This window comes from Cajanus cajan, chromosome 11 (assembly GCF_000230855.2).
Source record: "Cajanus cajan strain Asha chromosome 11, NIPB_CcT2T_4, whole genome shotgun sequence".
Lineage (NCBI taxonomy): Eukaryota > Viridiplantae > Streptophyta > Magnoliopsida > Fabales > Fabaceae > Cajanus > Cajanus cajan.
This window is the reverse complement of record NC_138527.1, coordinates 12,213,085-12,225,106: the sequence shown is the minus strand read 5'-3', so window position 1 is coordinate 12,225,106 and position 12,022 is coordinate 12,213,085.

Genomic DNA, 12,022 nt, shown 5'->3' with positions numbered 1-12,022 from the left:
GACCACTATAGTAGCCTTGATGAAGCTACTTCATCTTCCTCTAGTAGTGAAGATGAAGCCATAGATTCTGAGGAAGAAATCTTACCTTGTGAAGGAGACTTATTATTGGTTAAAAGGCTCCTTAGCAATCAATCTAGTGAAATTGACCAATCTCAAAGAGAGAACTTGTTTCAAACTAAATGCAAGGTTCTAGAAAGCACTTGTTCTCTCATTGTAGATAATGGGTCTACTTCTAATTATTGTAGTACTAGATTGGTTGATAAGCTAGCCTTGACTACAAAACCTCATCCTAAACCTTACAAAATGCAATGGATTAATGAGGAAAAAGGTATTGTAGTTAACCAACAAGCAAGCATACCAATCTCCATTGGCAAATATTAAGAAGAAGTTTTGTGTGACATAGTACCATTGGAGGTTAGTCATGTCTTGCTTGGGAGGCCATGGAAATTTGACAAGAAAATAATCCATGATGGCCTCACGAATAAAATAAGTTTCCAACACTTGGGTAAGAAATTTGTCTGGTGTCCTCTATCACCTTTTCAAGTGAATGAGGACCAACTCAAATTGAAAGCCAAGAAAGATGAAGAGGAAAAAAGCAAAAACAAAAGTAAAAAAACAAAAGAAAAGAAAAGAGTTTTTCCTTTGGAAATAAGGAAAGGCTAGGTTCAAGAGAACCTTAACCCTTGTGTCATCCTCATTCTTTTGGTGCCAAAGAAAGATGGCAATGGAGGATGTGCACTAGATTTAGAAAGCCATCAATAAATATAGGCACCCAATCCTTAAGCTAGATGATTTGATGAATGGCTTACATGGGGCCATTAAATTTTTCTAAATTTGCTTATATGCATGCTTGGTGATGCCTTTTTGGGCCTCCCCACTACCCCTAGCACTCTCATCCATCTAATCATGTACTTAAGGATTGAGTATAAAAGTTTTAGTAGTTTATTTCCCTAATTATGGTCTCACATATTTTGAAGGGACAAATGGAATGGATGAGTTTAAAGATTTGAAGTCAACTTCTTCTCAAGAAGGAGGGGATGATGCAAGACCATCCTTAGAGCTTCATGTGGGACCCATCAATAGGTCCATGACTAGGGGATTGGAAGAGTATAGAGAGCTAACAACCTATAGACATACTTCTTGTGGTTAAAGGATATTGATCAATCTCCTAAGCCTTGTTAGCATAGAATTTATCTTTTGTGCCTATTTTGCCCTTGTCTTTATTTTTCCCATTTTTACCCTTGTATTTTGGGTATCTTAGACACAGGATTTATTTTACTTGTATTTCCCATTTTACCCTTGTATTTTGGGGTATTTTAGTCATAGGATTTATTTTCACTTGTATTTCTTATTTTACCCTTGTATTATGGGGTGCCTTAAATTATAGGATTTTATTTTTGGATTAGGGTATTCTATTAGGGTGAGAAATAGGCCTAGACATATTTTTTGGTGAACATTGATCTATTTTTGGACTTGCAAAGGCTTAGGCCCAAGTGGAGGGCACCTAGTTTGCATGGTCTTATCATGCACCTAGTTGTAGCTTAGGCAAACCCAAAGATTCCATCCTTGGCCACCAAGTAGTATCTAGGGTTAATTTGGGTTTCATTTGAAGTGCATTTGGCATGCAAATTTCAGCCATACAGCTCCAAATGCAATCCTAGATGCTCCCTCCCCTATAAATACCCTAAACCATGCACCTTGTAAATACTTTAGAATATATGAATTTTAGTGAGCATTTTTTGCCTCAAATCCTCTCCTTAGTCACCTAGGTCATCACGGCCTAGACCTCCCCTCTCCTCCCTTGAGTGAGTTTAGGGTTTATTGAGTGGCCTTAATCCCCACTTGGTGAAGTAAGCCAACGTAGAACCACCTTGACACATTTCCCTTCCACTTCCTCCTATTTGCCCACCATAAACACCTCACGCCCATCATCCTTATTTCTCCACCCTTGAAGGAACATCCACCATTGAGGTCATTACCTTGGCCTAAGCAAGGAGTCTCTCTCCTACCTTAGACGTCTTGGTCTCTCCCATGGTGGAAGGAGTCCATCATACTTGCTTTAAAATTTTCGGCGACTTTGTGTATTCCTTGACACACTTGATATGCCTATGTATTGTTTGATCTTTTGAGTATGAAAATAACTTTTATGTGCAAATTCTTGTTGCTGGACATTGCACATTAAAAACCTTAAGAAAACACTCAAAACTTGTCTCTTTAAGCCATTGTAAGTTGCTAAGAGGATACTCCAAGGACTTGCTCATAAAACTAACAAGACACAAGTGTAAAACCTAAGCAAAGGAGAACTATAAAATTCAAAAAAAAAAAAAAGAATTGGCTGGACTTTTGGACCTCAAAAACCGAGACCTAGTCAAGTATCAAAAGGAACAAAAAAAACAAACAAAATCAAGAAGAATAAAAAACAAAAGGATAAAGGGAAACCTTTGCTTGACTTGTGGAGTTTTGGACCAAATTTTTCATACCTTGGCACTTGGAGTTATTCTTGGACTTTTGGACAATGCTTATTGACCTTATGAGACATTTAATCAAACACCTTAAGTGCATCACTTTCTTTTAAGCCTACTTGTTGAATTCTATTCTAGTGTCATTCTAGGACTTATTCTTTTATGTGCTTGCCTTTCTTAATGTGCCTTAATTTCAGTTTTGTGTCTTCTTTCTACTCTTAAGTTTGTCTCATCAATTCCATTTGAGTTTATCCTTTTCTTAGTTGTGCCTTTTTAGTTTTTCTTCCTTGGCCTCTTGTCCTCTTGGGTTTTGGTTTCTTCTTGGCCTAGGTGAGGAAAGCTTCTAAACAGCACACACTTTCTTGGTGGATTGAGTGGAGGGGCTTTCCGATTTGAGTTCAAGTAGCTTTGGAGGATTACACTAAATCAAAGAGTGCAAACACCATTGAAAGGATAACCTTGGGTGTCCCATGTGAAGGGGTGGAGATTTGAAGACTTGAAGACTCAAAATATTCTTTTTCTTACTTGTTCTTTCTTGTTTAATTTTTGGCCTTTTTGTAATTTGGCCTTTTCTTTCTTTCATTTTGGGTTGTAATTGGCCATTTTAAACCTCTTCAATTTGGTAGTAATTTCATGTAGTTTGAAGGTGATTTGAAAACCTTCACCTAGGAATCCAACTAGCATATGCTTTAAGTGCTTTCCTTTGCATGCTTTAAAGCTTTTGTAGTATATTTGCCTAGGACTTTACTTTTTCTATTTGTTTCGTTTAGAAGGCTTCAATTTGCCTACTAGGGGGCCATGCACACACACATAACTTTTGTGCAAAAATTGTTTGAGAAAAGTGTAAAAAGGCTTAGCGATTTTTACTTGAAAAGGCTTGGTTTTTAAGTGATTCCTTGTAGTCCACCTCTCTTGATAGTTCACTTTGTACATTTAGGCCTTTTCATACCAAACTTGCACCTTGAAAACTTTTTTGTGAAAACATTTTATCACTCACTCTATGTCAAAATCTTTTTTTTTAACCCTTTTGAAACAAATTTGTGAAAACCTTTTTCTTGATCAAAGATGAGTGATCATTCTAGTGTACATGGTCATAGTTCTTGTAGTACTAGGTCTAGTGTTAGGGATGAGCTTAGACAATTAAAAGAATACTTCAGAAAAAAAAGGAAGAAAATATAAAAAGAGAGGAAGAATTGAGAAGAAGAGAAAAAGAAAATGAGAAAAATAATGAAGAAATAAAAAGGTTGCTTGTTAGGTTAGTTGTGGGAGGAGAAGCTAGTGGCTCAAGACCAAGAGTGTCTTCCCCTAAATCCTCAAAGGGAAAAGGGGTTAGAATACCCTCAAGTGTTCATGAGGAGGAAGGGCATCATACCCATCCTCCAAGTGATAACTTTTATAGTAGTCATCACAATGATGATTACTATCAAAGACCCCCAAAGGCAACCAAGACATAAGGAGTCTTCCAGTAGGGAACCCAACATCACTCTTCCCCCATTTCATGGCAAAGACAATGTTGAAAATTATTTAGATAGCAAAATGAAAGTGGAACAATTGTTCTCTTGCCATGGAGTGAGTGAAGAAAGGAAGGTTTCTTTGGCAACCCTTAGCTTCCAAGGGCATGCCATGTATTGGTGGACCTCCTTAGAAAAGGAAAGAAGAATAAATCAAGAGCCCCCAATCCAATATTGGAATGAGCTTTGTGACACCCTTACTACCCCAACACATACATTGTAATAATGTAATTAAATTAAGAAAAATAAACTTTCAAAGTTGGTAAAAGGATTCACATAAAAACCTTTAGAAACATTCTTCGATATCCAAAATATTTTGAAAATGAAACTTGGAAAATAAAACATAAGAGATTATAAAATGTTTTCAAAATAATAAGTACAACTCCATTTACAAATAAATTCCATGTCCTAGAAGTCCTCTGCCCCGATGTCACAATATCAGAGCATACCCATAACTCAATGGTTGGCATTCTAGATGCCACTCATAGCCGGATCTTTCTCACCTAAAACATCCACAAATTATACGGTGAGAAAAGAAAACATCTATATGAAAAGCACACAAGAAAAATCCATAATATTGTCTCATCATAACTCGTTACTTATTAAAGTATTTACAAGCATTTCTATCTATCCTAATTTTATCAATCACGCAACATCTTCACATCACAATTCACAATCACACCAATCCATCACAAATCTTGCAATTAACCCTATGTCAAGGTCACGCTTGTAGCATCTCTTGCTCGAGGTCGTGCCACCCCCGACATAAGCATGAGAAATCACACATCCTACATTGTGCCAAGGTCACGCCTGCAACATCTCTTGCACGAGGTCATGCCACCCCCGACATAAGCATGAGGAATCACCCATCCCATACTATGCCAAGGTCACGCCTGTAGCATCTCTTGTCTAAGTTCGTGCCACCCCTGGTCACAAGTGTGAGGAACCACAATCACATCCACATCTCAATTCCACAATACAAACACACAATCCACACAAAATGGTGGTTCACATACCCCTCAAGTAATTCACCATGAATCCTCACCTAGATCATCAATTTTATCAAATAATATAACAATAACATTCATAAATTAATATAATAATCAATAGAATTAGCAATTTAATATAATCTTAACATAAATGGTAAAATCCCCAATTATTCCAAAACCTAACTCACAAGCATTTTTCTACAATTTCGTTCTCTCTCCCAGATCATCATTCTTACAAATTAAATATATATTTCTCATCCTTAACATATACCGAATCTAATGGGATCATCAATTTCTTAAACAGAAATAATCCAATTTTTCCAAAACCTAGCCTACAGGAACTTTTCTATAATTTCGTTCTCTCTCCCAAATCATCATTCTTACAAACTAAATATATATTCATAATCCTAAATATATACAGAATCACATAAGACCAATAATTCTCCAAACAGAAGTAATGATAAAATTACTCATAATTCTACGAGCTTCCTCTTCTACCCAATTCCTTCATGTAACTTTGCATACAAATAATCCCCTTTTCCCCCGTACCTGGATAAACAATAGCTAAAACTAAGGATCTGGTTGATCTCCTTCGCTGGGTTCCCCTCGGTCTTCAGAGAGTGCAGAAGAAGATAAGAGAGAAAAGAAAAAAAGAACTCAGAAAATGAGAGGTGTGCCTTTTGGGAGTGGCAGAGTGCTCTATTTATAGGCATCAGGCTTCGCCAGAACGGCCCGTTCCAAATCCAGAACGGCCTGTTCTGGACCCTTAACTCACGACTAAAAATCACATCCAGAACGGCCCGTTCTCAAACCAAAACGGCCCGATCTGGGGTGCATTTAATACTCACAACGGTTATATTTTGGAACGGCCCGTTCTCAATTTGGGAACGCCCCGTTCCCATCTAAAATTTGTAGACAATTTTGTATTTTGGAACGGCCCGTTCCAATTTTGAAACGGCCCGTTTTGGGCTACCAAAAGTAGGTCTATTTAGTAATTCAGAACAACCCGTTCCAATTTTGGAACGGCCCGTTCTAGCCTACTAAACCACCTTAATTGGGCTCTTGGCCCAGTGAAAATTGGGCTGTTACAAGCTCCGTAGTTCCTTGAAAATGAGGCATATTCCTCCATACTATGACCGAGAACTCATGGATAAACTTCAAAGACTAAAACAAGGGTCATTTAGTGTGGAAGAATATAGGCAATCTATGGAGTTGCTAATAATGAAGGCTTGGATTAGGGAGGCAGAGAGGACCACAATCTCTAGATTTCAAATTGGTCTTAATCTTGAGATAAGAGACAAAGTTGAACTTTTGCCTTATAAAGATTTGAATGAACTTGTTCGACTTTGCTCAAGGGTGGAACATCAACTAAAAAGAAAATCTTTTCAAAAAGACATCACTCCCTCTTATTCCAAGAACTTTAAGAAGGAGGCCACTATTCCCAACCTTATCCCAAAGAAGAAAAAGAAAAAGAAAAAGAAAAATCATATTTCAAAGCACCTTCCAAAGAGTCCAAGTCAAGTGAAATCAAGTGCTTCAAGTGTCTTGGAAGAGGACATATTGCTTCCCAATGTCCTACAAAGAAAACTATGGTTTTAAAAACCCAAGACCACTATAGTAGCCTTGATGAAGCTACTTCATCTTCCTTTAGTAGTGAAGATGAAGCCATAGATTCCGAGGAAGAAATCTTACCTTGTGAAGGAGACTTATTATTGGTTATAAGGCTCCTTAGAAATCAATCTAGTGAAATTGACCAATCTCAAAGAAAAACTTGTTTCAAACTAAATGCAAAGTTCTATAAAGCACTTGTTCTCTCATTGTAGATAGTAGGTCTACTTCTAATTGTTGTAGTACTAGATTGGTTGACAAGCTAGCCTTGACTACAAAACCTCATCCTAAACCTTACAAAATGCAATGGATCAATGAGGAAAGAGGTATTGTAGTTAACCAACAAGAAAGCATACCAATCTCCATTGGTACATATCAAGAAGAAGTTTTGTGTGACATAGTACCATTGGAGGTTAGTCATGTCTTGCTTAGGAGGCCATGGAAATTTGACAAGAAAACAATCCATGATGACCTCACAAATAAAATAAGTTTCCAACACTTAGGAAAGAAATTTTGTGTGGTTTCCTTTATCACCTTTTCAAGTGAATAAGGACCAACTCAAATTACAAGCCAAGAAAGATGAATAGGAGAAAAGCAAAAACAAAAGTAAAAAGAAAAGAAAAGAAAAGAATTCTCCCTTTGTGCTAGGAGAGAAAGAAGGGCTAGGTTCAAGAGAACCTTAACCCTTGTGCCATCCTCATTCTTTTGGTGCCAAAGAAAGATGGCAATGGAAGATGTGCAGCAATTTTAGAAAGCCGTCATTGAATAAAATATAGGCACCCAATCCCTGAGCTAGATGATTTGATGAATGAATTGCATGGGGTCAATAACTTTTCAAAAATTGCTTGTGTACTTGGTTGGTGATGCCTTTTTCGCTCCCTCAATACCCCTAACACTTTCATTCAACAAATTGTGTACTTAAGGATTGCATAGCTAAGTTTTAGTAGTTTACTTCCCTAATTGTGGTCTCACATCTTTTGAAGGACCAATGGAATGGAAGAGCTTCAAGATTTGAGGTCAAATCATTCTCAAGAAGGAGAGGATGATGGAAGACCATCCTTAGAGCTTCATATGGGACCCATCACTAGGCCCATGTCTAGGAGATTGGAAAAGGATAGGGGAGCTAATACCCCTAAATATATGCTTCTCATATTGATCATCCTCTTAAGCCTTGTTGGCATAGACTTTATTTTTATTCCTATTTTAACCTTATCTTTAATTTTCCCATTTTCACCCTTGTATTTTGGGGTTTAGGGTTTAGGGTTTTTCACTTGTATTTCCCATTTTACCCTTGTATTATGGGGTGCTTTAGATCATAGGATTTTATTTTTGGGCTAAGGTATTTGATTAGGGTGAGAAAAGGGCTAGACGCAAAGGTTGCATGGTCTTATCATGCACCTAGATGTAGCCTAACTAAACCCAAAGATTCCATCCTTGGCCACCAAGTTGCATCTAGGGTTAATTTGGGTTTCATTTGATTTGCATTTGGCCTTGCATTTTCGGGCATGCACTCTCCAAATGCAACCCTAGATGCCTTCCACTCCTATAAATACCCATAGCCTAGCACCTTGTACACACTTTGGAAATTATGATATTGAGTGAGCCTTTGAGCCTTGATATTTTCCTTAGTCTCCCTTGGCTATTTTCAGCCAAACCCTACCATCTCCGCCTTGAGAGAAAAACCCTAGAAGTGGCCTTCATCACCATGAAGTGAGCCAACCCTATAGTGCACCTTCTCAAGCCTTTCATTAAACACCTTCTACCCAACCTCCAAATTCTTCCATTCCTTCATCATCCTCCTTAGAATGCAAAACAAAATTTTTAGAAATGTTAATTGCAGCAGTGTTATCACAGAGTACAGGAATACTACTTTCATAAAATGTCATAGTCTTCCAGCTGATGTTTGATCCAAAGAAATTGCATAAGACATTTCCATGCGGCAACATACTTAGCTTCACAAGTTGATAAGCAATCATGCTTTGCCTCTTGCTAGTCCATGAAACCAAGCAGCAACCGAGGAAATGACATCCTCCACTAGTGCTTTTTCTCTCCCATTTGTCTCGCATAATCTACATCACAATATCCTAGAAGAGAAAAAATTTGGCTTCTATAGAAGCTGATGCCTAGGTTAGGTGTTCCTTTAAGATATCTTAAAATTCTTTTAATCGCTTGTAAGAGTACCTCCTTAGGTCGTACTTGGAACCTAGCTGAGACGCAGATGCTGAACATGATGTCGGGTCATGACGTTGTTAGGTACAAGAGAGAGCCAACCATTCCTCGGTACATCGTGCTATCAACATCTGGGGATTCTTCGTCCAGACCAAGAGTAGTTGAAGGGTGCATTGGTGTCTTTATTAGTTTCGCATCTTCCATCTTAAACTTTTGCAGTAATTCTTTTGTATACTTCGTCTAATGAATTTTGATTCCTTCTTCTGATTAGACAATTTGAAGTCCTAGAAAGCACTTCAATTCTCCCATCATGCTCATTTCAAATTCATCCTGCATAATCTTGGAAAACTGTTGACAAAAATTTTCATTAGTAGCACCAAATATTATGTCGTCTACGTAGATTTGAACTATTATGAAATCATCCTTTATTTCTTTTCTAAACAAGGTGTTGTCAATTTTACCTCTTATAAAGTTATTATTTGTTAGAAAAGAGCTTAATTTTTCGTACCATGCACGGGGTGCCTGTTTTAGTCCATACAGGGGTTTATTTAGTTTAAAAACATGCGATGATAATAGTTCGTTTTCAAATCCAAGAGGCTGACATACGTAAACTTCTTCTGAGATTGTTCCATTTAAAAATGGACTTTTAACATCCATCTGATATAATTTCATGGCAGTACATGCAACAAAAGCAAGTAAAATTCTAATGGCTTCTATTCTGGTAACAAGTGCAAAAGTTTCAGTGAAGTCTATACCTTCTTGTTGAGAATACCCTTTTGCAACTAACCTTACTTTGTTCCTTACCACGTTCCCTGATTCGTCCAATTTATTTTTCTATACCCATTTGGTTCATATGATCATCCTATCCTCAGGCTTTGGAACAAGTTTCCAAACGTCATTCTTCTAGAATTGACTTAAGTCTTCTTACATGGCCTGAACCCAGCTTTCGTCAGACAGGGCTTCGTCCGTGGTTCTTGGTTCAACTTGAGATAGCAGAGTGATTTGTGCTTGTGTTTTGAACAAACTTCTAGTTCTTACTACATCCTTTGCTTCTTCAATGATTTGTTCTTATGGGTGATGATATTTCATCTACCAGTTGCGATTAAATGGTTCTCTTTCCTCTCTTTCGTCCTGTTGAGTTACGATTTCTTCAGACTCAGGCTTCTTCGTCTGATTATTGTTCACCTGCATGTTCTCAAAGAAATTTCCTAGCTTTGATATTTCTTTATCAGGCTTGTTTTCATCAAATTTAAGATAATGGCTTCATCAATAATTTTGGTTCTGTTATTGAATACCCTATAGGCTCTTGACCTTTTAGAATATCCAAGTAGGATACCCTCGTCGATTTTTGAGTCAAATTTTCCTAAATTGTCTCTGGTATTAAAAATAAAGCATTTGTATCCAAACGAATGAAAATATGATATGTTGGGTGCTCGTCCCTTCCACAATTCATAAGGAGTCTTTTTCAATAAAGGCTTAATATATATTCTATTTTGAATATAGCATGAAGTATTAACTACTTCTGCCCATAAATGTTTGGGAATGGAGAAATCGTTTAATAAAGTTTTTTCCATTTCTTGTAACGAGCGATTCTTTCTTTCTACAAGCCCATTTTGCTGTGGAGTTCTAGGTGTTGAAAAATTTTGTTTAATTCCATTTTCTTCAGAAAATTCTTGAAATTGATCATTTTTAAATTCTCCTCCGTGATCACTTCTGATAGAAACGATTGATATTCCCTTTTCATTTTGAACTCTTTTACAGAATTGATCGAAGCCGTATCTGGTCAAATAAATGCAATTAAATGTAGTACTAGGAAGTGACTCCTAGGTCGTCTCCCAAGGACCGTCTTTTACTGTTAAAGGCTTAAACACACGAAGTGGGGTGGGTTTGGTTGAGGATTTTCAGTTTGTAACACAATAAAACGAAATAAAACAGCAAGTAAAACGGATTGGTTCCCTGTTCAGATTGCAATTCTTTTATCCCTGGTTCTCAAAAGATTTCTCTGTTCATAACTTAATCCTTGTTCCATCCGAGTTAACCAACTAAGCGAAGATTAACTCAAGATTTCCCTACACGAATTAAGCAAACGTATACAACATTAAACCTCCCCACAAGATTAAGCAACTTGTGAACAACCTGATTCATTAAGCATGAACAGGTTGCAGAAACGTTTCAGAGATTCAATGAAGAAGAACAAAGCAGAACACAGATTCAAATATAAATAAAACCTCAAATAGATATTGCAATCTACTCAAGGATCCAACCCAAGGGTTTTTAGCCTTCCATTAAAACGAAAATAGAAATGAAAATAGAGTGAAAATAGAAACAAAAATGCAAGGAAGGAGAACAACAAATTGAAGAGTAATCTGTATTCTTCAAATATAAATGCTCAAGTTCTACAACCAGAGAAAAGAAAATCAAAACGAAAATGGCAGCTCACTCAAAGAGCAAAACGTAAAAGAACTCAGAACCAGAGGGAAGCAAAACGCAAGAGGCAGCTACAAGAGAGAAAACGTAAAAACCAAAAACAAAGAGAGGCTCTTGTTCACGTAGTCACATCAGACCCCTCATCTAGTGGCTGCCAAGTCAGCCCTACCCTAGGGTCCTATGAGAAAAAACGAATTGGGCCCCCCAACAATTACAAGTCTGACCCAACTACAATAAAATAGACTAAAAAACTAAAAATGAATGTTGAGGTGGAAAATGGTGCAGCAGTGACATGGCAGATGACGTGGCAGCTCCACTTGAAGTCCAGAAATTAATTCCAAGCCGAAATAATTATTAAACTGCCCTGAAAATAAAATTTGGAATAATTAGATTCAGAAAATTCAAATTAGTTAAAATATGAATTACCAGTCCAATTAAAGCCCAAATAGAAAACAATGCAGAATATAAACAATTAAGCACAAATCAGAGATTAAAATAAGTACAGAAAGGTAAGAAAATAGGGGAAAATATTGACTCATCAAATTCCCCCACACTTAGCCTTTTGCACTCCTGGGCAAAATCAAAAAGCAGAGCAAGGAACAATTCCAAAGACATCAAAGAGAGTGACACAACAGGAAGAAACAGAAACAAGAACACACACAACAACACAAACAGATTTACACAATCCTCAATGAATCCTGGGAAAAGAAAAGGAGTAGACAACATCCAACACAAAAAGAGTCAGAGAAACCAGATACTTATGGAAATCATCCAAGCATTTCAAAACATGGCAAGACAATCAATCAGCTCAAGAGGTGAATCAAAAGTAAAAGAGCCACTAGATGCACTGTATCAC